Genomic DNA, 26,699 nt, shown 5'->3' on the forward strand with positions numbered 1-26,699 from the left:
CCCTGCCTGCCTGTCATCCCGTGGACGAGTGAGTGGATGGTGTTTCCCCAGTGTGGGGAGTGAAGAGAGAGAGCCTTTGGAGGACGTCAGATTCCCGTCTTTTCCCTCACATACCCCGGAACCCTGGACCCCCCTCCCCTCCCTCCAGCACTTTGTAAATAGCATCACCTGGTGTCGTTGTGTAAATTAAATCTGTAAATCCTGTAAGGAGTCCCGGTCTGCGCCTGAGTCCGTTAACTGAAACCTGACACTGCTCTCACCTCCACATTGCCTTTCCTTCTGTCTCACTGCCTTCTAACATGCCTTCCCTTTCTTCTCCTTTGTCTTTGACCAACAGTGGCATGGTTTCCACTGCTGGTTTAACAGCATCGCACTGATTGGAACGCCTGAACTCAATGATTTGAATGGGTGAGTGAATACTTTTGGTAATATAGTGTATAAAAGTAACAAAGCTGGTGGACACTGGTGACCCAAATAAACTAATTGTCTGCTGACCCTTGGCGTGACACAAGAACGTCTACTCTGTCAAGCGCCAGAGTCTTGTGATACAGGATCCGTACTTACATGGAACCATTTTAACCAACAAAGTATTATATAGTAATTTTCTTTTATTTATTCAGAACTGCCATTCAAACTGATATGCAAACTCTGCACAAGTAAGCACTACTCCAGCAACAGCTCTTTGTAAGTTCATGTAAGCTGCAAGCTGGTCTCACCCTGGAATTATTCCAGTGCATTGCATTGGCCACTGTCAATGTTATTCAGCTCCAACACAATGACTAAAAGCACCAAGAGTTTATATGCTGTCTAAGATATCCCAGATCTTAACATAGATTGTTATGATGCTATCTGCTTGAGCTGTGAGTGTATGGTGTATGGTGAGACTGTCCAGGGTAAACTACCTAGCAGCGAGGCTAAAAGCTGGAAGTCTGTACGTATCTGAATGGAGAACTCACTTTAGGGAAGTGAATTTTATTCTTTTTTATTCCCCCCCCAAAAAACTGTACATGAGTAGAAAGAACACTCTTTCTATTTTCTTCTTTTTTTATCTACACAGTTTGCATATGTTCATTGGAAGAAGCTACAGCTGACAAATGTTAGTGCTTTTTTTGTGAGCTGAAGAAGGCCTACAAAAGAGTCAAATATGAAGGCGAAAATGTCTTATGATAAATGTATTATTTTTCTAGAAGATAAAAGCATGCCTTTATTGATTTTCCATGTTTCTAATAATTTGGCTGCCTTACAGCACATTTTAGTCTCTAAAAGTCTTTACATTTCCCTACTCTCTGTTTGGTCGCTATGCAGAGCTGCCAGAGAAAGACTGAGCTAAATTCCTGTGATCTTAAAAGGAAACGAGGGAAATTAATGGCTAGCCCTTCACTGCCTGCACTTTATGATTGATAACAGCAGAAGGAGGGTGGTGGGTGATTTCAACAGTATGGCAAATTTTGAATTCCAGCTCCTTCAGAATCAGGGTAAATTTGTGCTGACAGGTGATAATTTAAACACACTGGAACAGCTGGTTCTGAGTAACAGGGCATCTGTATGCGCGTGTGCATGTGCGCTACATTCAGCTGGCTCCATGCACGCTTGTATGAAGACTGGTTGTCATATTTCCTTTGAATGAATTCCATTCGTTCACAACATTTAACTTCATGCTTATGCAGGTGTGTTGGTCTCAGAAGCCAAGAAACTCTTTTTTACAGAACACTGCCTGCTCAATCCACAGCTCTAGAGATATAATTTTCCTTTGTTTTCCCCCTTATCAAATGTCTCCCTTCTTATACAAACCTGCAGAACTTTCTGTGACTTCAGACTAACAAGGAGTTTCATTTCAGCACTCTTGTAGGACATTTTTATAAATATATCCTGTCTAGAAAGTGCTTCTGTTGACTTGCATTCTTATATAATTCAGTTGCAGTGACTTTGTTGGGACCACACTCATTCTTCCCTAAAAGAGTCAACAGTATTTCTCACTGAATGTATCTGGATCTTCTTGATGAGTCTTTAGTTTCACAGACTATGCAATAAACTTTGTAACACATATACATTTAGATGTGTGTCACTGAGATGGATAACCATTGCGCTCTACTCTTTTATTCCTTCATGTATGCATGTATGTAAATGGCTGCATAATGTACCATCACAAATATGTAAATTATAGGGCTTGTGTGTAATCTCCCAGAATCCAGGAAATCTTTTGAACACTTTTACACTGCCTGACAACATACTGTATATCAAAAATGGACATAGCACAGCATGAATAGGTTGGTCAAATGCAATATTGTACATTTACTCATGTACTTTACTAATATATAGCAGTGTTTTAGATGGAAATTCTGCACTTCATGCATTGTACTTGCTTGAAAGCTTTAGTTGCTTCCTGTTTTCCTGCACTTGTCAACATCCACCAGGTCAGTAAAAAACACTTAGCAAGCATAGTTTCAGAAACTAGAAGATAGCACCTTCCAAATCTGTTCTTTTGTTATTCAGATAAATGTTCTATATAAAGAAGTCAATTAGATGGGAATTATATTATTATCTGGCACATGCAACACAAATGGTTCCTAACATTTCCCACATGCCCATGTTTATTTGGGACCTATAAATCTACTTGTGACTTATGAATGCAATTTTTCAAGAAGGAATGCACCCAGCATCACAAAGAGTCAGCTGAGACATGACTAATGTTGAACCAACCTAGAACAGCTGAACCACACAAAACAACCTTTAAATATTACAGGGTCAACAAAGTTTTAATAGAAGAGTTAGACATTGCCCTCCATTTGATTTGTGGGTTTTGGTGTATATTTACGTTGTTTACACATGCCAGCAGTCTTAATTTGGTGATATTTCAGAGTAGAGCTGTCACTTCATCTCAGAATAAGCCTATAAAGCACTGAAGGTGCTGACACATGAAAAGAGATATGAGTGGTGGGATTAATCATGTGCCACAGAATGTGTATAAGGAGGGACGTACCTCAGCTAAGCTGCAGGAAATATGATGCAGGGAGAAAGAGGAAAGATGGGGCACACTGATTGATGAGTGTGGTGTGGATTTAGTTCTCTGCCTACCTACACTCAACTCCACCCCCACCCACCTGAGGTTGGTTTAAAGTAACAGCATGTGCCATGAGAAGCAGCAGCAGGTTCCATCAGCCATCTAAGCAACACAGGTGGACAGGAAAAAGTCAAAAGCCAAGGTCAGGCAGGGAAGTATTCAAGTTTGCGGCTGTGTTCATAAGAACAGACATGATAGTAGACTAATATAATGTTCAGCCAGTATATAAAAACACCTAATACCACCTAATATTGCGTATAATGTGTAATCAGAAGCTAGGATGGTGGTAGTGGATCGTTTAAGACCTGTATGTTGTAGCTTGGGACCTCTATGGATCAAGTTTTTCATGAACATCCCACAGGTGCACAGTAAGACTGGAAGTGGGAAGTCTGGAGACCAGGTTGTGTTCCTTGAGCAGTTTTTGCAGTATGACAATGTGCATTTTCCTATACAGGGAGACTACAGCCATGGGAGTGTGTTACCTTTGGTGTTATGTGTTAAAACGCCACATTCTTCTCACTAAAAATTGCATTTCTGTATTGATTTAATGTTTATTAAAACATTATATGAGCTAAAACATAGGAAAACTAAGTAACTGGTCCTTCTCCTGCTATTACAGCCTCTCTGGACATCTGCCAAATCTTTGCCAAATCAAACATGCAAATAATCAAGATTCAGAGCTTTCGTAATGACAGTGGGATACAAATGATTTGAGCCGTACTATTAACATACTGGAAAGAGTTAGTGAAGCTATAAGCAGAGCGGTGATAATCAATGAGCGGCATTATGACTCCATGCTGAGAAGGAGCAGTGCAGATGTGTTCACGGGATGGTGGATTGGACTGTGGCACTGACAAAAGACATGAAAACAGATTTTTCACATTTTAAGCTTTTTAAAACAGCACAATGATGTTGAACTTGGCCCATGCTGTTAGTCATATTACCTACAATGGTGTGAAAAAGCGTTGGCCCTCTTCCTGATTTCCTATTTTTTGAATGTTTGTCACACTTAAACATTTCAGATTATCAAACAAATTGAAATGTAAGACAAAGACAATACAATTACATTTCTAAATGAAGGTGTTTATTATTAAGAGGAAAAATTTTATATTTCATCTTCCTTTGCAGAGCTTGTTCAATAATGTGTTTAATGTTGATACTTGGAGATTTAAAAATCTGATATATTAGCTAATCTAACTTCCCTAGCATTTGTTATATGTAGTTATTGGAGTTATATGGAGTTACTAAGAAAAACTGACAATACCGTTTAAAAAAAAATTAAGTCGTGGATTATTCGAATCCACTATGTTTGGATCAGCTGGTTGTTGAGTTTGTGACATTCCAAACACGCAATGTCAACAAGTGCAACGTGCCCTCTGGTGGATAAACTATGTGACACCAACACTCATATCATGGTTGGAGGGTGTTTCGTCCATCTCTATTTCACTTTTGTTCATTTGGATTTATCAGCTGTTATAAATGCCAATAATTTGACATCAGTTAAAGATGAGCCATCATCCAGGCAAGTCAAACTACAATTGTGGTAACATAGAGTAGTCACACAGACAATACCACAGTACATGTACATGTAGAGTGCCAACAACACATTAGCAGCAAATCCTTTCATTATAAAATGCTTTAACACAGAGCCAGTGGAATTCTAACTCGTTCAGCAAGTTTCTATTTGCATTCTAATAGCAAGAGGTGACAGTTTGTTTCTGGACTTGTAGTTAGCACAAATCCATCTTCACACAAAAACTGTAGCCCAGTAATGTTTTGTAAATTTCTATAATTTTTTATAATAAACCAAAGAATGGTGCATGTGGTAGGTGTATTTCTGGTAGTGTGCTGGATGATTAATGATTGTCATGGTTCTGGGCCTTTGACCCAGCATTTGGAGTTTATGTTTTTGGTGACTATTATGTCTTATTATTATGTCTGGTTTAAGGTTAATTTCATTAGTTTTTATTCTGTGTCTCTGACCTAGGTTCCCCTTGTGTTTTTGTCCTCTGTACCCTCTCTGTGTTTGTGTCCTTGTGTCTTGTTTCCCTTTTCTGTTCCCGTGTTTCTGTTGTCAAGCTCGCGTGTCTTTGTCTGGTTATCACTGTGTATATAACTTCCTGTCTTACTTTGAAGGTACCTCGTCTCATGTCATGTTCAGTTTTGCTTCCCCTGTCTCATCGTGTCTGATTAGCCTCGGCTGTGTTTCCCTCCTGTTTCTCATCCCCTCATGATTCCTTGTGTATTTAAGCCCTCTGTTTCCCTCTGTCCGGTGTCGCGATCTCCCTCATGGTTGTGTTTCTCCTGGTTTAGTCTGTATTATTTCCTGTCTAGCAATAAATCAATGTCTTTTGAGTTAAAGTCCTGTCTGCGAGTCTGCGTTCGGGTACAACCCGCCTGCTTCTCACAGCTAGTTTATGACAAATGACACCTTTGGAAAATATTAAACTATGATTTATCTCATTCTCTTGTTGTACCTCGCCTGGTGTGAAGCTACACTTATAGGACATGTCATAAATCTGAGTTTATAAATGTATTTATTTCTAAATATGAATTAAATGCATTTCAGAATACTGACTGTGCAGTACATAAATAAGATCACTGAGTGTGTTTATGTGTTATACTTCTTAAAAGAGGAACACAGGTAACGCAGGTAACACATCTCCATTGCATTTAAACCCAGAAAGTTTCTCTATTCACTCAGCATGGATGAGAGGAGTGATGTGATGTGAGAAGGAGAGCTCATACATACCCTCTATTCCTCATGACTGCCAGAGCGGGTGTATTGCACCTGGATACTGCTTTATGTACTCACGTTGCTGCAGTATCTAAAATGGAGAAACTGAAATTCACTCTTCACCAAATGGACAATCACTAATTTCTATTCCAGCACACAAAATGGTAAAAATATCCTCCCGCCATCTGTCTTGAATTACAAACCATCACATCATGGAAATGTGTAAGCAAACTCAGCTCCTGAGCCCAGGGAGAGGTTCATCTACTTTCTAGTTTGCATGACAAATGGGAAGCTATGCTTGGCATGCAGTTGGGAGACCGTGTGCATAGTTCAAATATACTCACAGAATGAAATAAAACACAACTCGTGGGTTTAAAATTGCTCCCCCCTTCAAGATAATTAAAAAAGCAGCCCAAAGGATTTTAATATTTCAAAGGCAGAAAACAGGTGATGTAAACATGACAACCACGGTAAGCATGTCTGTTATACCCAGCGCATAAATGTCTGTATGTCAGCGCTGATTATTCAAACCCTGTTTAAAATGTGACACGTGTGTTGTCCAAAAACATTTCCTCTAAATTTGTAAAGTTACTGATTTAAAACATATATTTTCGAATTTTTAGTTGCATGTCAAACATATGATAGACTCTTGAGCATATTTATATAGCTAAATCCACAATGGTATAATCACGCTGAATAAAAGATGCCCAAGCACCAATGCACTCTAATGCAAGCCTCTGAACTGTATGTTGACAAGTACATGAAGCGTACCTCTACCTCTATAGCTGAAAGCGGTTTGCATCCGCACTCTGAGGGTCTGCTGAATTGTTTTTAATATGGCACTTTTTAACAAACTGCAGATGATGAAATCCTATTTATTGGAGAAAGTGTCCTTCAGCTACTGTTGCTCATACTTACTGAGTTCCCTAGCTACTTCTTTACTATGTCAGTAGACCTTTTGAAAAGGAAGGTGTTATAGATTTAAAGAAACATCTTAATTGAACCAAAGGCAAAAAATTGTAATGAATTTTATGTGACTGTTCATATTAAATCCAACAACAAGTGAAAATCCAAAACCGGCTCCAACCCTTTGTATTAATGATCTCCCGCTCTCTCTGTCTCTCTCTCTCTCTCTCTCTGTGTGTGTGTGTGTGTGTGTGTGTGTGTGTGTGTGTGTGTGTGTGTGTGTGTGTGTGTGTGGGTGTGTGTGTGCGTGCATGCGCTCACAGAAGGAAGGTCACAGCAGGAGCTTTTCTCAAAAGCATCTCCAATCAGTTTTTTTTACAAGAAGTGTATTCTTTGCAATACTTTATAAATATGAAATTTTAAGATTTTGAGTTCATGCACATTGTGAAACCAGAATCTAAATATTTGTGTCACAATGATCTCTATAAAAGCATGTTGTTTATGGGGATAATATGATAAATCTATTGTGGGCCCTAATAATGATCAATGGTAAGTGAAGAGGAAGCTTGAACCCTAACTCTGGACATTTTCATGACAAGTGACAGCGCAGACATGTGCTAACAAGAGAACATGTTTTTCATCATAAAGACTGTGATATGAAGCATCGTTAAAGTGTGACTTCAGAAGTACAATTCACTCTTTTACTAACACATTGTAGATAAGTTTATTGCTGGACAACACAGCTAACAGCCTCACACACTCTTTAGATTTTTGAAGTATTGTGTGTAAAGGTTTTAGTCTATCAAACCTTACCCTTTTCTCCCCAGTATCACAACAGTATGACTCCCAAAGTACGGCTCAGTAAAAGAACAAGGACTCTAAAGTCAGAACAGAAAGATACAGCTGGAAGATGATTGATTGCGTTTTTTATGATGTGTAGTAAACTACACCCTCTTCTTCTTCTCTTTGTTGTTGTTCTTTGTGTGTGTGTGTGTGTGTGTGTGTGTGTGTGTGTGTGTGTGTGTGTGTGTGTGTGTGTGTGTGTATGCCTTAGAAGTCAAATAATACATTAGCCATACTTAAAAAAACATCTGAATTTCATTTAGAACTGAGATTCTAAGTTGCAAGCAGAAATCTTATGCACAGCCAGGAGCATGTTTCCCCACTTTCACAATGCTAAGGTGTCAAATCCACAACCCCCAACAGATGGTTTGTTACACATGGGCGAGAAGAGCAAGCTTTACTTACATAGCCTCACAAACGATAGATTTTTAAAGTTTTTGGGTACAATGACTTAGCCACAGATGTAACTTCTACTTTTGATAAAGATCACTCCACCTGCATATTTCTTAAGAAATTAAGCATCTTTATTAAGCTCTTATTTATAAATGTCTACACAATAATAGACACTGTGTGCTCTGTGACATTATAGTCTTCTGCTTCTGCTTCCATTGGTTTGCATTTTAATCTCCCAACCTTTCAGGTTGTTATGAACGACTTATATTTCTAACATTTTGTGATGTAAAAAGTTTTTATTTTCTGTGTGATGGAATGAGTTAAGACACGAGTTATTTAAACAATTACAAATTATAAAAAGCACACAATCCCGTCGCACAACATCAACATTTATTTATATACAAAAAAATAATGCTTTTTTACAGAAAAGAATTGTAACTTCATATTTTATTTTTTTTAATTTTATTTTTGTATATAAATAAATGTTGATGTTGTGCGACGGGATTGTGTGCTTCAATTTTACTTATAATGTGCAAAATCACTACAACAGACAACTCAAGGCAATGCCGTCCTCAGTAAGGATCTTGTTAGACAGTGTTTCTAAGATTTTTATGCCCCGTTACAATAACCTCAGTTTTATCTGAACTTAGAAGCAGAAAATTAAACCTCATGTATCTAAGACATCCCGGCAGTCAAGACGAATGACTTTAATGAAATTGTCATGCTATTTAAATAAATTGTGTATGCTCCACTTATGTAGGTTAACAAATGCCTTCTGTGATAAGCTGCAACACATTAAAGATCACGATTAACGTGCTGCATGTTTCAGCATCAGGCCTGGTTCAAGATTCTGGTAGTTTATGGGTAACAACCTCAAATTATTCATTTTAACATTATTAACAATGTGTTGGTTTGTAAACTGTTCCATCCAGTGATGGAGGTTTTTACAGCAAAGAGATTGATTTCTTTACAGCCACCATGCCAGTGGTAACCCATCCAGGGTTTGGAGTGGAGCTGGATTTTGAAAATAATATCAAAATTTTGAAATGAACTCTAATGCATTGAATTAGGCCTTGCAGATTTCCTGTGGTTTTCCAGTGTGTTGATCCAAATAGGCAAAAATCATTAAAAAGGAAAGAGATGGGTGTAGATCCAAACCATACCCCTAATATGACAATGGTTTGCTGGAGACAATGGATGTTAAGATGTTAAAGACTAAGACTAAGTCAACTATGCAAGAAAAAAAGACATTTATGCAAAACCAGAATAGAAAATGTTTTAAAAATATAACATTTTGGTGTGGATATATACGACATTCTCTCAGTAGCTTTTTTTCTGATTGTACACTCTTCAATAATGATATTAGCCAATATCAGAGAGGCCTGTTGAATCTCAGACATGACCTTATGCTCTTGATGAACACTTTGGCTTTTTTGTTGGACAACCACTCATGTCAGAGCAGGAAGTCAACTGAATTTTCCTCCATTTGTAAGATTTTTTGTAAGGCCTTCATGACCATAGCTTGGTGGAGTACGCACTCCATGGAAATTTTTTTCTAACCTTTTCCAGTTTGGAAGTCGTGACTTTGATTAATGAATGATGCACTTCTGTAGACGTAGAACACAACAGAAGACCAATGTTTGGGCTCTTTAAATAGATCAAAACCATATTTAATTTTGAATCATTTTTCTCAGTAAATTAATGCAGTAGTATTATGCTTTTGTAGTATTTGTTTAATAATGTTCTTCTCTAGATTTAGGAAATTTATGCAATTTCTGTCAGATTGTATGGAATTTCTGTTGGTACTTTGGTGAGTGGTTGCTGCTTGTAAAGTGCTTTATAAATAAAACTGGCTTGGCCCACTACATCTCAGTGTTGCTACATGAAATTAATTGATACATTTACTGACTGAAAAAGAAATATTATATAGAAAATTTCAAATATCTGGATCAAAAGGTAGGAATATGTATTTCATATTTGTTGGTATACTTATTATAATATATCAACGTAATATATCAGTTAAATGTGAATATTTTATTTTATTTTATTTTATTTATTTCCTTGTCCCATTCATTACTTTAGCAATCAGAATTCTTGCCAGGAAAAGACGACCAACTGATTTATTTTTTCACATTTTATATTATTATTATTAATTTATTTATTTTACTTTATTTTAAGTTATTGAAAAAATAAAAGGGAAAAATAACGTTTTTCAAGCACCCGTGTGTACACCTGTGTGCATGAGCGTGCTTGAGTTCAAAAGGTTTATCCATGTAACGAGGGTGTGGGGAGCCATAGCCCCGCCCCCCATGGCATGAAGCAGACATGGAGGAGACCCAGGCCAGGACATCCACAGGCCCCCAGAGTGCAAAAGCCCAAGTAGGACCACCAGAGAGGCAACAGCGCCACCTTCCTGGAAAGAGCTGAGGAGAGCCCCAGACGTGAAATGAACACTATATAACCATTCACACTCCCCAAACATACTCTATACTCCCAGGTCTAGGTATCACGGCCCCCAATGGGACAATCAACCCCCAGACTCAGGGGGTGTTACTCTTTTCCCTGGGATGGAGGCAAGCAGACTGCCCCCACCCACAGGGAGGCCCAGTGTCCCAGACCACAGCCAGGCTGCCAACTCCTCACAGACCCCTGCCCAGATGGTGTACAGAGAATGTGGGTGTGAAGAAAATGTAAGTATTTCTGAGAATCCAATTAAAAGGTTCTAAAGGAATATTTTTTTAATACATCAACAGCGAATGATAACTGATAATAAATAAGGAAATTATTATTGTGGACAATTTATATTCTTAAATACTGATATCACGGTCTGCTTCAATAATCCAGTGCTAGTACTACTGCCACAAGAACAGCCACTGTGTAGAGCAACATTACTATAAGATCCACAAACAAAGGAAAGAGGCAAAAAGTAAATGGCCTGTATTTGTATAGCGCTTTACTAGTCCCTAAGGACCCCAAAGCGCTTTACACATCCAGTCATCCACCCATTCACACACTGGTGATGGCAAGCTACGTTGTAACCACAGCCACCCTGGGGTGCACTGACAGAGGCGAGGCTGCCGGACACTGGCGCCACCGGGCCCTCTGACCACCACCAGTAGGCAACGGGTGAAGTGTCTTGCCCAAGGACACAACGACCGAGACTGTCCAAGCCGGGGCTCGAACCGGCAACCTTCCGATTACAAGGCGAACTCCCAACTCTTGAGCCACAAAAGTCTGCCTTTAAGGAAAAGAAATTAAATTTCTGTCACAAAAAATTATCCACAGTCAACTTCTCTCTGTTTTCTGCTTAAAATTAGATATGTTATCCCATGCAGGGCTCCTTAGTACAGCAAAACTGATTTGTTAGCACATATGACGTAACATATGACATAGCAACCATACGATGCGTAGTGGTTCTCCTTGCCTAAAACGGGGCCAGGAGGCAGAGCAGGACATGGTTGCTAGGATCTGTTCCGATTATAACGCTGAAGGCTAACCCAGGAGGTCGGGGGCTCCAAAAAAAAAAAAAAAAAAGAAACATGCAAAAGAATAACTGTATGGAGAGGAAGTTCAGTAAATCACACATTACTATGTCACACATATAGCAGTGAAGCCCTTCTGCATCACTGCCACAGTGAGCAGATTGCAGAAGCTGCAGACCCTGACTCAGACTCTGACAATCATGACCATACTTACAAATTGTGGTGGAAAGATTGTGTTTGGCGAGCCTTGTGGGACAAATATTAATTTAATTTATCCAAATATGAACAAGAGTAGATTCATTTTAATTATTTAAATGAGACAGCTCTGTGTGCAGCAGATTGTTCTGCTGGTGAATCTGCGGCATCTTACACCTACTCTCTAATTACTAACAGCAGTGTTGTACATGGATGAAACAGAACAGAGCTGGGAGGGAGCAGGATTCCCTGTGGCCGGAACACAATGTGAGTCAAAAGGAGATAACGTATTTTTCACACTCTGATGCTATGTTGATATCTAGCTTTCTCTCTGGCCCATCTGTCTCTTTCCCAACTCTCTTTGTCTCTCTCCATCTTAAACTCCCCAAGCTGAAATTTGATTAAAACTGGTACACTTTAACTTGTTGGATAATTTTACTTCATTAAAATATAGCATAGGCATTTCTTTCACCCACTGATGAGATCTGGGAATGTGGTTGCTTTGACAAAAAAAATGGTGCATAGAGCAGGTTTCAATTGCCGTTTCAAACTGCATGAAAAAAGGTCACTCGTAATGACAGTATGACAAAAAAGTATCATCTTTCTCTGCAGTTCCTGTCAGCACAGTCTTTAAGTATGTTGTTTGATGGGTAGCAAATGTAATGTTCAATTCAGTTTTCAGCTTTATTTTCAAAATGCAGCTGTTCTCGCAAAGAACTATGATTAAAAAGACACGAAATAGCAAATACAGTTAACAGCTTTGCATTTGATTGCTAGAAGACTCAAAAAGACCTGAAAGGTGAAATATTTCATCCGCATTCCAAATGAGTGGTTAAGCTGGCAGAAATAAATGCCACATGCCAATCCCAAAAACTGTAGTTCCTCTAATGGCCACTTGAGGCTAGCTTTAAAATGGAATCAGTCTGCATAGAGTCCCATGTTTAAATAGTAGGCTTTACAACAGAAATTAAAATATTTACAGTATCTTATAAATAGGCATCCTCTACCCATAGAAAGCAGGGCTGCTTTAGTTAGCATCTATCTTGTATCCTAATAAGATAGTTTCTTGTATCTTCTAATATAAGCCACTGTAGCCTAAAGCTGTCTGCTTGGTATAATCATGGCTTATTCCACTCACAGCATTGGTACTGTTGGTGCCTTTTAGAAGATTTTGGATCTTTATGCATCCCAACTGTCCTTTTTTTTTTTTTTTCTTTTGCCTGAACCGTTTGGTTCTTTAGCCATTAGAATTATTGTCTCAAGGCCAAGAAAGATGCCCAACTGATTTACTTTACCAATTGGATCATCACGGCCTTGCCGTATTGGTCCATTTGATTGACCTTTGTTATTATTATTTATTTATTTATGTTACTTTATTTTCAGTTGTTACAGACATGACAGACATGACTGGGGGATAGGAAAGGGAGAAAGAAAGAAAGAAAGAAAGAAAGAAAGAAAGAAAGAAAGAAAGAAAGAAAGAAAGAAAGAAAGAAAGAAAGAAAGAAAGAAAGAAAGAAAGAAAGAAAGAAAAACAGAGGGGAAGAGGGACCAGTCCCTCTAGGCATATCAGATTGGAAAAAAGTTGGATCAGAGCATCCATAATTATTTAAGAAGATAGTATTATCAAAGCAGATAGAAATACTAAACCTCTGCCATAGAAGAGAGTCTAAGAACTCAAATCTGAATGCTCTGATGCTCTGAATAAAAGTACAAAGTTTCATTGTCACTGATTATACAGCACCATGCATGAAGGACACAGCGGTTAAAAGATATAAAGTTGTACATCGTGAGAAAATGGGAACATTGAATAGTTTTATCACTGCACTATTGGAAAGTATCTGCAAGCACCACTCCTCACTCTCAATGCTTGCTTACTTTTAAAGCATAAAATAAGAAGACGAAATGCATCCCTGCTATTATGAGAACAAGCATTAGCAAGATTAATTTGACAAACACATTTCCCAGCTTTACAATAGTATTTTAATGCATAAAGTATCATTCAAAGGAACCTATAGGGCTGATGAGGCTGTTGCATAATGATAAAAGGTTCCCACTGGTGAAATGGAATACTTTATTGCACACAATAACATCAAGTATCAGAGAAACTATCCTGACAATGTGGGTTAGAAAAGTGTAATTTGCGTCACACTAAATGGACATGAGCTGGTGCGCTAGATTAGTGTTACCTGGTAAAATGAAACACAAAAAACATTTCTACATACTCTGAGTTTTCTTTGTTATGTCTGGTCCCCCTAGTATTTTTTAATACCCCGACGAATTCAAGTGATGTATCTAATACTTGGCGGATTATACTCAGGCAAAACTAACTCTAAGACTACTCCTAAGTGGTCGACTAACAACCTTGTGGAAGTTAAGAGGTTAAATCTACCTTATATGAATAATATACTTATTCAACCACCTACAATATGACTCTGCACAGTGATTGGTAGTTCTGGAGTATGTAACAAAGCTGTGTCCCATGTGTGAGGTTTTTTGTGCACTTCTGTTTGGCTATCATTTTGGTGAACTCTACGCACCACACCTGGGTGCTGAGGTTTTGGAAAACAGCATGGTTTTGGTCCTGAATAAGCATTTGTATGTGGTGTCCACATGTGGAAGTTGTGAGAGAAACCAGTTTCTCTGTGTACAAAAAATGTAGTATTGGTTGTTGTAGTCATTCTTTGGATGTAAAGGAACTTGGTAGATGTGAAGATCTGACCCAGGTTAACAAGAGCCAGATCATTATGGACAGACTGCTGAATTAAAGCATTTACAAAGACACACTCCTAACTGGTAAGAGTGGGTTGGGGAATGTCTGTAACTAGACTGACCCATAGTATATTCTCTACTCAAAGACTTCAGGGATCTGGAGATAACATCTTGGTGCCATTGTCAGAAAGACACCTTCAGAAGCATTGTGCATGTCTATACTTCAGTGGTTGGAGCTGTTTTAGCAGACTGAAAGTATATTGTGCAAGCAGAGTCAGAGTGATTTGGTTCATTGGTGTATACATACATAGTGATAATGCCAGCAGGCCAATCTGAAAATATAAAACAATAATAATAACCTCATTAGTCAATCTATTTCATTTCTAGCAAAGTATTTAGACTTTTTAATATTAGAAACATGATTTTAAGTAAGAAAATTCTGTACCCTGAGTACTTGAAAGTGAATTATAAAGTCAGTTCATTAAAGTTGCCTAAAACAATCCCCTGTGTTAACCTGTTCACAATGTCGCCTGCTACGCTCCTGCTGCTCTTCTGCTTATGGCTGTTAATTAGTTTGGATGTCAAATGATGTCAAATAATTAACAAAGACAAATAGCTTTCGTGTCCACTTGCTCCTATCCCACCTCCACAGCTGTGGAGATCTTGCTCTTCTTTAGCTTGTGTTTATCAGGCTAGAGAAGCCAAACCAAAACTGCTAATGCATTAATTTATAACACAAGCTGGCAAGACAGCAAGACAGCTGCTGAAAGCGAAATACAGGCAGGCTGATCGGGTGAAAAACTGCAGTGTAACCACGTGAGTCCACTATTAGCCCTCTTGCATCAAGTTACTTTGTATGTGCTGATACAGCCTTGGGAAACAAATGTCCTTGTGTGACTGATTGCAATTATTCTTGTGCAAGACTTGCCGGTTTTCATCAAAGCCAGAGCTGTGCAGTGGCTTACACTTTTATTTACTGTCAGTAGGATTGCTTGTATTGTTTACAATAATTTAGGTGGACTGAAAAGCAGGATGGAAACGGGGAAAAGCAGTATCACTTAATTAAGTACATTTTTAAATTTTGGGGGGTAAAAGGCCTTCCAAAGTAACATACTATTGTAATCACATTATATTTGTATGCAAATGCAATAATGACCTATTAGTGTAAAAATGCTTACCGCACATATATTACATGGTATAAAAGACTCGCTTACTTAATCAATATGATCAACTTGGAAACATGCCCCCTTGAAACCCATTTAGGGGAACTGTGGGCAAATCCACACTGCACAGTGTGTGATTTTCCTCTGATTTGTAGACCTCTGCATTTGGGGTGGCTGTAGCTCAGGAGGTAGAGCACGTCACCTACTGATCACAAGGTTGGTGGTTCGATCCCTCCTCCAGTCTGCATGTCAAGTATCCTTGGGCAAGATAATAACCCCAACTTGCTCTCCGATGCAGCTATCAGAGTGTGAATGTGTGTGAATGTACTTAGAAAGCACTGGGTATAGATAAACTGCTTGTGAGAATGGGTGTGATTGGGTGATTGTGACATGTTATATAGAGCAGTTTGAGTACTCCGGGAGAGTAGCAAAGCGCTATATAAGAATCAGTCCATTTACCAATCAGTCTCAGAGTGGTTAGTCCACACCATGGGCCAGCTATACTAAGCAGAGGCCCACGGTGTGCACACAACATGCCCACTCTCTAGCTCCCCTACTGCACCCCATGTTGCGAGCACATTTCCTCGGCTGCTGACCAAGGCACCATAGAGCATGTGCTACATGTGCCCCACTGTACAATACCACCAGCAATTGGTAAGGAATGTCGACCAGAATGCTGCTCTAAAAGAAAAAAGAATCTTTATTCACAAAGGGTCACCACATGGGTCTTGATACGACCGACAGGAGGTTTGTCTCCTCCTGTACTCAAACCAGGATCTTTTGTCTGTAAACAAAACAAATCATAGAAGTCTGTCTGAAACAATTTAGGGGCTACATGCTTGAATTATTATGGATTAATGTGACCTTATATCTTTTGCATGACAACAGGCAGTTAACCTTCTATTTTATTGAGGTTTTGAATCAGTCCTTAATATAAATAATGTGCCAGAAAACCATGTGAGCCCACAGTATGTAGCTATGGCTGAACTGTAGAGTTATGTGGGTAGGGCAACCCCATACTTAGCCCACCAAAATTGGTGTGTCCACAGAGGGCAGTTTTGCCCTTTGACACCCCCTACGTGACTACACACCCTCACAAGTCACCCAGAGCTACCTGCTTGGGCATGTTTGCTGGGTCTGGGGGTCTTTTTAGTCACAATATTAATTATAAATTAGCCAATCTTTATAAGGGAACTGTCCTCATGAGTTCAAATCGTGAGAAAGTGAAAATAAGAAGAGTGACAGGAGGAGCAGTCAAAAAAGAAATCCTAATTGGTAGCAGACAAAATACAATGACCTCAGTTCAGATTTTGAACAAATATGTGGGGTCATTACAGAGACTTCTTTCATCTAAGGAGCTAATGTGTATGTGATATGTCATTTCTGTCACATGGCCAATATGTGCAGCACTAAAAGTGAGCCTACTTCTGTTTGTGACTCCACCAAAGTCAGCGGACTTTAACTTAGCTCAGACTATCCCATCTGTCATGGAACAAGAGGTGGGGTACAACCTTGACAGGTTGCTGGTCTATTGCAAGGGTAACACAGAAAGACAGACAACCATTTGTATTGCTAAAAACTATCTGCTTTTAAAAGCATTCATTCTATCTTCATCTTCAGGAAGAGGAGTACAGATGTCTGGTGAGGAACTTTGTCGCATGGAGTCACACAAACCACATGCAACTCAACACCTCAAAGACTAAGGAACTGTTGTGGACTTCGGGAGGTCCAGAGAAGGTCCACTGCCAGATCAGATAGATGGGGGAGGAGATGGAGGTGGTCAACAAGTACAAGTACCTCGGGCTGTGGGTGGACAATAAACTGGACTGGTCATGCAACACAGAGCACCTGTATAAAAAAGCCCAAAGCCGACTGTACTTCCTCAGGAGGCTGAGGTCTTTTAACATCTGCAGGAAGCTCCTGAGGATGTTTTACCAGTCAGTGGTTGCTGGAGTACTTTTCTATGCTGTGGTGTGCTGGGGGAGCAGCACAGCAAAGAAGGACTCATCCAGGCTGGAGAAACTGATCAGGAAGGCTAGCTCTGTTGTCGGCATGAAGCTGGACACTCTGGTGACAGTGGCAGAGAAAAGGACACTAAAAAATAACTGCTGGACATTATGAACAATGCTGGGCATCCTCTGCACACGGCTATTAACAACCAGAAGAGTCTGTTCAGTGACAGGTTGCTTCTCCCCAAGACAAGAACTAACAGACTTAAAAACTCCTTTGTCCCACACGCCATCAAACTGTTTAACTCCTCTCTGGAGGGGAGAGGGAGGGGAAACAGGAGGACAAAGGAGGGGGGAACAACTAAGCTGTAGTGCCTCTTCACCTCACTGTGCAATACCTTTTGTGCAATACTTTTGTTAATAGTCAATGGTGCAATAGACCTCAATACTTGAATTCACTTGTATTTTTATTGTTATTCCTATTTATTCTATTTATCCCCTTTGTATATTTTATTTATATTTGTCTCTGTATTTATATATGTGTGTGTGTGTGTGTGTGTGTGTGTGTGTGTGTGTGTGTGTGTGTGTGTGTGTGTGTGTGTGTGTGTGTGTGTGTGTGTGTGTGAGGGATTAATAAAGTTTTATCTTATCTTATCTCTTATCTTATCTTCATATAATTGGAAAGGACTGCAAGCTGGCTAGTATAATATCTTATAAGACTGTGTTGTCAAGAGCAGTGATTGTCTTTTAAGACAAGGTGACGGTTGTGTAAAAAGTGACAGTGAATCTTTGAAATGGGACTCAGAACGTTATTTGCTATAAATTACTGGGAGAATCTCTTCTCAAGGTCAGCTGTAAATATGACAAGCTTCAAACAAAGGCCAGTCAAGCTCACCATCATCACTTGATGCTTCATCAATTGGCCACATATCCTGCTGCTTGTACTGCCAGGGCCAGTTGAACAGGGGGCTTGACCCAGTTCTATGGGAAGGCCTTTTAAAGTGCTTCTAGTAAAAGATAGTCAGCCTTCAAGAATATATGTAGAAAACTCATAACTGGAGACAGCCAATTACTTGGCAGGTTCCATAAAGACTGAAAAGGATGAGGTTTGGGACTGATTTGCCCTTCCGTGGCACTTGATGAAAAAGATGCCCGAGTTTACTGATCCCTTAAGAGATCACAGTCCAACAGTTGCAGTATATAGAACTCAATATACATTTTTTTGTAATATAGAGGTTGCTTTGTATTAATTCCAAATATTTGCAGATAACAGTAGAATTACTAGTTCCATCAGAGGCTACTTCATTGACACATTTTAAAAAAGCATTGCTTACATTGCTTAAAGAGAATTGCTTATTAGATTTTTACAAGCTGTTTCCATCAGTTGCATGGCACCAGTGATCAGAGACTGGCTTAAAAGGGATAAACCATCTTCGGCTGTACAACTTAATTTATGGAACAGATCTACTGAGTAGACTTTAAAGACTAAGCCGGCTGTCAAAAAAGTTACAAATATTCAGTCAAAGAAGTGTTCTTTTTGTTGTATATATAATTTGTGTGCATTAAAGAAAATCCAAAATGAATTTAAACGAGTGCAGGTATGCTGTACAATTAGTCCACCCTGGAAAAAGGTCAGCTAAAAGACACCATTAAGGCCCAAAATCACCATGACATTTATGCAGCTGATGGGTGAATGTAAAACGTCTGACCACAACTGTATATTGATGTCTTTTTCTCAAGCATATGGTTGTCAGAAGTGTTTTCTCTAATCAAGCTTAAATTTAGACACATTTGGAATGCAACATATCCAAGAATAAACCCCTTCTGTTTGAAAGATGCACAAGTAACCTTACATGCCTTTGTCTGTTTTTTTTTTTTTTTTTTGTAAAAAGACTTGACTACTGCTAGGTTTGACAGTCTGAAACCAGAAAACACTAAAGGCTTGAAATACTAATAATGAAAGCTGTCAGGATTCCAGAGGGCAAATGCTAATAATTTTCACATCTGTTTCAGGGACAGCTGAATGAATTGTGTTCATCCTCTGATTTTCCATTTTGCTCTGTCCAACAACCAGGAACTGCAATGACATTCCTGTCAACCTCAGCTGTACCTTCTGTTTGGCAGCACTTAGTAAATGTTAGCATGCTAATATGCTAAACTAAAAGCTAAACTAAGAATTTAGGCAAGGCAAGTTTATTTGTATAGCACAATTCAACAACAAGGTGATTCAAAGTGCTTTACAGAGACATTAGAAACAAAAACAAGTAAAAAGCATGATTTAAAATTGATTAAAACAAGCAAATAAACTAACTAACTAATTAACAAACAAACAAACAAACAAACAAACAACAGTATATAAAATCAAAACAGATAAAATCAGAACAGTAGATAAAATCAGTAGTTAAATGTAAGTTTTGAAATTTAAGCTTAAAAGTGTGGATTTGGTGCTTTATTCAAATGCAGCTGAGAACAGGTGAGTCCACTTTTTTGGTCTTAGTGAGGACTCGAGCAGCAGAGTTCTGAATGAGCTGTAGTTGTCTGACTGATTTTTTAGGTAGACCTGTAAAGATGCTGTTACAGTAGTCAAGCCTACTAAAGATGAATGCATAGACTAGTTTTTCCAGGTCCTGTTGAGACATCAGATCTTTTATCCTTGAAATATTCTTGAGGTGATAGTAAGCTGATTTTGTTATTGTCTTAATGTGTTTTTCTATGTTTAGGTCTGCATCCATCACTACACCCAGATTTCTCGCCTGGTTCGTGGTTTTTAGGTGTATAGATTGAAGTTCTCTGGTGACCTGTAATCGTTTTTCTTTGGCGCCAAAGACTATTACCTCAGTTTTGTTTTTGTTTAGCTGGAGAAAATTGTGGCACAACCAGTCATTAATTTCCTCGATGCATTTACCAAGAGCCTGTACAGGGCCTTGGTCTCCTGGTGACATTGTGATATATATTTGTGTGTCATCTGCATAGCTATGATAGTTTATTTTATTGTTCTTTATAATCTGTGCCAGTGGGAGCATGTAAATGTTAAACAGAAGGGGTCCCAAGATGGAACCTTGGGGAACTCCACATGTGATACTTGTCTGCTCAGATGTGAAGTTACCTATTGATACAAAGTATTTCCTGTTTTCTAAGTATGTTTTGAACCAGTTTAGTACAGTTCCTGAAAGACCTGCCCAGTTCTCCAGTCGTTTGAGTAATATGTTGTGGTCAACTGGAGGGGCGATGGCGCGATATGACAGCCTCGCTTCTGTCAGTCTGCCCCAGGGCAGCTGTGGCTACAACCGTAGCTTGCCTCCACCAGTGTGTGAATGTGAGAGTGAATGAATAGTGGTATTGTAAAGCGCTTTGGGTGCCTTGAAAAGCGCTATATAAATCCAATCCATTATTATTAACTGTATCAAATGCTGCACTGAGATCCAGTAAAACTAAGACTGACATTTTTCCACTGTCTGTATTCAGACAGATGTCATTAAACACTTTGGTCAGAGCGGTTTCAGTGCTGTGGTTCTCTCTAAAACCTGACTGGAAGGCATCATAGCAGTTATTCTGTTTTAAGAAGTAATTGAGCTGTTGAGAAACTGCTTTTTCAATGATCTTACTTAAAAATGGGAGATTTGAGATCGGCCTGTAGTTGTTCATTTGTGTCTTGTCAAGATTGTCCTTTTTCAGTATAGGTTTTATTACAGCAGTTTTTAGTGATTCTGGAAACACACCTGATAATAAAGAAAAGTTGACGATCTGTAACAGGTCTGACTCCAAAGTCTTTGAGACCTTTTTGAAAAAATGTGTTGGCAGGACATCTAAACAGCAAGAGGAGGAGTTCAGTTGACCTAAGATGTCCTCCAGGTCTTTGCTGTTAATAGGGTGAAACTGTTTCATGGTGTTTAAACAGTTTTTCGGTGGACACAGTACATATCCTGGATCTGCTGTTGATGTACCAATTGCTTGTCTAATCTTTTGGATTTTTTCTGTGAAGAATTTGGCAAAGTCATTGCAGGCCATGGTCGAATGAAGTTCAGCTGCCACTGACACAGGAGGGTTTGTTAGCCTGTCAACTGTAGAAAATAAGACCCGAGCATTATGGCTGTTTTTAGTGATGATGTCAGAGAAGTAGGACCTTCTTGCACTCCTCAGTTGTAAATTATAATTGTGAAGTTTCTCTTTATAGATGTCATAATGAACCTGGAGGTTTGTTTTTCTCCATCTGCGCACAGCTTTCCTACACTCTCTTTTTTCATTTTTCACTAGTGTGGAGTTTCTCCATGGAGACTTTTTCCTTCCAGAGATAACCTTCACCTTAATGGGTGAATTTAGCTCCACTAAGCTAAATTCTTATAAAATGTGTAGCATAATTGTTCCAAAGTACAGAGTTACAAAGATTCTATAAGAAATTGGTAGTTTTTCATTGTTATAAGTTATTGTAAGATATCTCTATAATCTGAAATTGAGATTAAAGCTGTGTTTGTACTAACACGAGAGATCTCACACTGTACCAGGATTTCTACTTTGAGAAATACTGAAGATACAACAAGCCGATGTTTTATGTTTGTGTAGACCGGTTTAAATCGATTTTCAAGAAAAAAATCTGAACTGACAAGACTTTTGTCTGTTATACTTTGCCAGCGCAACACTGAAAAATAGTGCATAAAATCATAGTGGATAAGCATAGTGGACATGGCTGTTTTTAATTTCTGACTCCTTATATAAAGGTTCTCCAGCTACATTAAGGAAAAGCTGTGGTCTGAAACAGCTGTGACTGAGTGTAGAAGCACAGCTGACAAACTTCTGACCTTTGACCTTTATTGTCCTTTTGAACATTTTGTTGTGCAGCTTGCTTTGTAAACGTGAGCATTCTCAGTGCATTTTACTTACATCACAGTACATGACGTGACCTCTTACTGATGAGTTGCTGCTAACATTCAAGACTGCCTTGTGTAGCTTCAATGAAAAATGTAAGCGCTTGCTATCGCAGACGCCACAGTAACATTTCCTCAGAAGGTCCGTTGGTCTCTCGTGACTAGTGGCGGTGGCGGATGGAGACATGTGATAGCGCTGGCCTTATTCTGCTTTATTCCACCGCTTCCAGTGATCATTTCCACAGGGTGTGTAGCCCTTTGCATTGCTTTTATACAGAGTTAATACCACTGGCTCTCTTTTTCCTTGCTGGCTCCTGTGCTGGCTGATCTTATGATAGCGCAGTAATCATCAGTGTGTGTGCCAGAGATAGGTCTGCTCTGAGAATTTCCTGTAATGATCACCTACTCATCCCCTCTGTCTCAGCCTTTCATTTTGCTATGTCAGGCTTTCATACTAATCCATGCTCATTATCTTATCTGATGTAATTTGTAAAGCACATAGACAAAACCATTCGACTAGGAGCGAGGTTAATGTGTTTCTCTATTCTTTCTTGAGGATTCTTGAGTGCTCAAGTGTCTTATTTGCCGATTGAGCCTGACGTTTGACAGTCAGTGAGTGTGTACATACAAGTGTAAGCGCAAGCAAAGTCAGGCTCTGGTGGATGACAAGATTAAGACACACATGGTTTGGGATCAATAGTTCTCGAATCTACCAAGCAACTGACTCACAGGCAACCTGCTCAACTTGTCTGTTTTATAGACTATGTGCACGTTAGCATATGCTACTGCGGAAACTCCTGTGGGGAGCTTTTTTTTTCCGGTTCCCTATTCACGCCTTGTTTACGGTCCAAAACAAGTTAAGCAAATGAATGAATCAAGCGGCGATTTACATTTCTATAGATGTCTTGGGCATTTACCCAATATATCTGTAAATGATATTCATCGACTTGTCGATATATTCCCCCCGCGCCTCAGAGCAAAAGAGAAAAGGGATTCAAATGTTATATTTCTCAGTATCTGTAAACAGCTGTCCCTCGTTTATCGCGGGTGTTATGTTCTAAAAATAACCAGCGATAGGTGAAATCAAGTAGCCAATTTTATTTTTTGACGGTGCAAAATGTTTCGTGGACATTGTGGACATACAGTACTGCACTTCAGAGTCACACTGCTAGCGATCGATGCAGCGATTCTGTACTATACAGGAGAGACGTCACGGAGGAGATCGTCTGCAGCGATCAGGACGCAGGACACAATGTGATGTAAAAAAAAATAAGCATGCAAACTTGCACTAAAAAATCTGCGAAACAGCGCGGTGAAAGGTGAACCGCGTTATAGCGAGGGACCACTGTAATTTTGAAGGTAAGTCACAACATATCCTTCGTGAATACTAATGTATAGAAACCCTTACCAGCAATCATTCATTTTTTGTGTGGCTTTTTTTCACGGTTTGTTAACATGCTGTGTAGGTGTGTACTTGACTAGCTGATATCAACATAACGGGGAAACATCTGGTTTGACTATTCTTCACCTGTAGTTTGAATGCTGAACATTTGCCTGTTTAAATCATAAGACCAGTCACTATACAGAGATGTGCTTCTGAATGTGGATGATGTGTCTTCTGCATGCAGTAATGCAGTTCTGCTTGTGTTGAGTGATGTAAACAACTGATCGATCTAAACTCCTTAAACGTCAAAATTGATCATTAGATTTTTTCATGACACAACAGTGGTGAGTGTTCCCACCTTCTCCTCCTGTAACTTAACGCGATCTTTCCGTTTTCGAGTTTTGGACATGATTTTGGAGTATATCTTCGCAGTAGCGATTGACCGCAAAGTAAAGCTACCGGAAATATACAACCCTACATCCAGTCTCAAACCAGGAAGTTAGCATTTTCTCGTGCACAGGGTCTATTAGACCGGAGATGGAGTAGCCATCCCCTTTGTGCCATCGTAAACGTTTTCCTGCTTAATTTACTAAAGCACTTATTCACAACTTTTTTAAACGTTAGCCAAGGTAGTTAGCAAAAGGATCTCTGTGACAATTCTAAGTCACTTTGGTACGTTTTCTGGCTAATACTAGCAGTAAACGCTGCAGTATGCAGTTCGAGGCGGTGCTAAACATGGGCAAATGTAAAGAAGCCGTTTATTAGTTACCGTATTCTTCGGACCATAAGGCGCACTATCGATGAACGGGTCTGTTTTCATACATAAAGCGCGCCAGATTATAAGGTGCATTAAGCGAAACAAAACAGTCAGATAAGTCAAACTTTACTCAAATCATTCTTCTTGCTTCCTCCACTTCCATACCATTGATTCATTTATGTTGAATTCTCTCGCAGCTGCTCTATTTATATGTTGTTGCAGTATATTAATGACTAACCTCATGTTGTGGATGGATTATCTCAGTTGTTCTCCTGACTGAAGTTTGGTCCGTTTACAGCATCCTGCCATGCGATTGCATTTGTCCCTAACCATCGGAAACTTTTATCGAGTGGAAAAAAGTTAGCATTCATCTTCCAGCTTCACTGCGTTTATGTCATGCTAACATAGCTGTGTCACTAGCGATCTCGTAGCACATCATTATATACCAGCTGTCCAACTTGAGTAACCCTACAAAGGTCACTGCTGTTTAGTTTTCTGTCTTCATTTATGTCAGACGTGATAGCAGGGCTGTACATTTGAATTTTTTCAGAAATCTCTCAGTCAGAACATGGTATATCATGTTTAGGTGGAAACTAGAGAGCTAACTTCCTGCTAACTTCTAACTCTGTTTTCTAATTCTGTTTTCATGGATGCCTGGATGTTAAACTTAATTGTTAAACCTGGTAAAGCAGCAACACTGATTATTTTATTAAAGATGAAAGAATTTAGACAGATTCTCAGTGATGCTGCACTGCTCGTTTGACTTTGGGACCTGAAGTGAATGGAGTTTTGGATCCAGATTACTCCGCGAGGCTCCTGACTACGGTAGCCGTTATGCTCTGACGATTCATCAAGCGGTGCGGCTTCGTAGCTTACCAAAGTCGTACCAAAACATTTTTTTGACAGAGTTTTGAACGCCATGTACCACATAAAATTGGTTCGAGGTCAGTAAGCATACATAAGGTCAGTATTCATACATAAGGCGCACCGGATGATAAGGCACACTGTCGATTTTTGATAAAATTAAAGGATTTTAAGGGCGCCTTATAATGCGGAAAATACGGTAGTTGACATTTTTACAATCCATAGTTTTTTCCATGCTGCCTATATTTTCTTTAAGTATAACACAAAATTACCCTGGTTGGCCATGACATGTGTATATATGTGCACATGCTGAATTTCTTTTATACATTACATTATATCAGTTTCAGTAAGGAGATCAGAGACTGAAGTGATGCTTGTGCATCTGAACAATGAGCATTCGAATATGGCTTTATTCATGTTTTTTAAAATACAGAAAAACTTACAATTGCCTCACTTTAATAACTTCAGCATGTCTCGGAATCAAACTGGGAACTAAAACAGAACATAAATATTTTCTTCAGTTCTGCAAAGTCCCTCAGGCCATCAGGCATTTGCAGCTGTTCAACTGCCCTCATGCAGTCTTCCCCATCCAGTTGAATGTAGCAGCAGATGGGCGGAGTCAAACATTTGAGCCAAACTACGTTGAGCCTCTCCCTGAATTGCACACTGCAGTCAGGGACTTCTCGTTTGCCTTGCACCTTGCTCTCCCATCAGTTTACCATCAAAGACCTGTGGTTTATCCACAATGTGCATTCACAAACTACAAAGAAAAAAGGTGCTGGCCTCTCATCTTTCCCAGCTTCAGTCACTGTTAATGGCAACCAAGGCAAACTGTGTGTCTAGATTGTCCTAAAATGGTCTGATTCTTATATAGCGCTTTTCTACTCTCACGGAGTACTCAAAGTGCTCTATACAACATGCCTCATTCACACCCATTCTCTTTCTAACGACATTCATACTCCGATGGATGTGTCGGAGAGCAAGTTGGGGTTAGTGTCTTGCCCAAGGATACTTGACATGCAGACTGGAGGAGCCAGGGATCGAACCACCGACCTTCCAATCAGTAGGTGACCTGCTCTACCTCCTGAGCTACAGTCACCCATAAAAGACACAGATAAAAACATACTACAGACTGGGGCCCATCAGTGAAATTTAAGACCTTTTACAATATGTGATTTAAAAATCTGACCTAAACAAGGTGATGTGTCTGTCAGTGCGCCCCAGGGTGGCTGTGGCTACAACGTAGCTTGCCATCACCAATGTGTGAATGTGTGTGTGTGAATGGGTGGATGGCTAAATGTGTAAAACGCTTTGGGGTCCTTGGGGACTAGTAAAGCGCTATACAAATACAGGCCATTTGCCATTAATGTGTTTTTTCTCTTTCAGACAAATTT

General features: G+C 39.3%; 1 protein-coding gene across 4 annotated transcripts in view; it reads right to left on the bottom strand.

Moving 5' to 3' along the window:
* The window catches only part of LOC113037374 (heparan sulfate glucosamine 3-O-sulfotransferase 5), a 142,936-nt gene that overhangs the window by 82,653 nt on the left and 33,584 nt on the right, over window positions 1-26,699 (bottom strand). For 2 of the 4 annotated variants that reach the window (XM_080289865.1, XM_026194368.2), the window contains one exon: window positions 5,814-5,889. The exons of the other annotated variants lie outside the window; for them this stretch is intronic. The gene's annotated coding sequence lies outside the window, so the exon portion shown is untranslated. The remainder of the gene's footprint in view (window positions 1-5,813; window positions 5,890-26,699) is intronic. 4 annotated transcript variants of the gene reach the window in all.

The sequence above is a fragment of the Astatotilapia calliptera genome, chromosome 15 (assembly GCF_964374335.1).
Source record: "Astatotilapia calliptera chromosome 15, fAstCal68.1, whole genome shotgun sequence".
Classification (NCBI taxonomy): Eukaryota; Metazoa; Chordata; class Actinopteri; order Cichliformes; family Cichlidae; genus Astatotilapia; species Astatotilapia calliptera.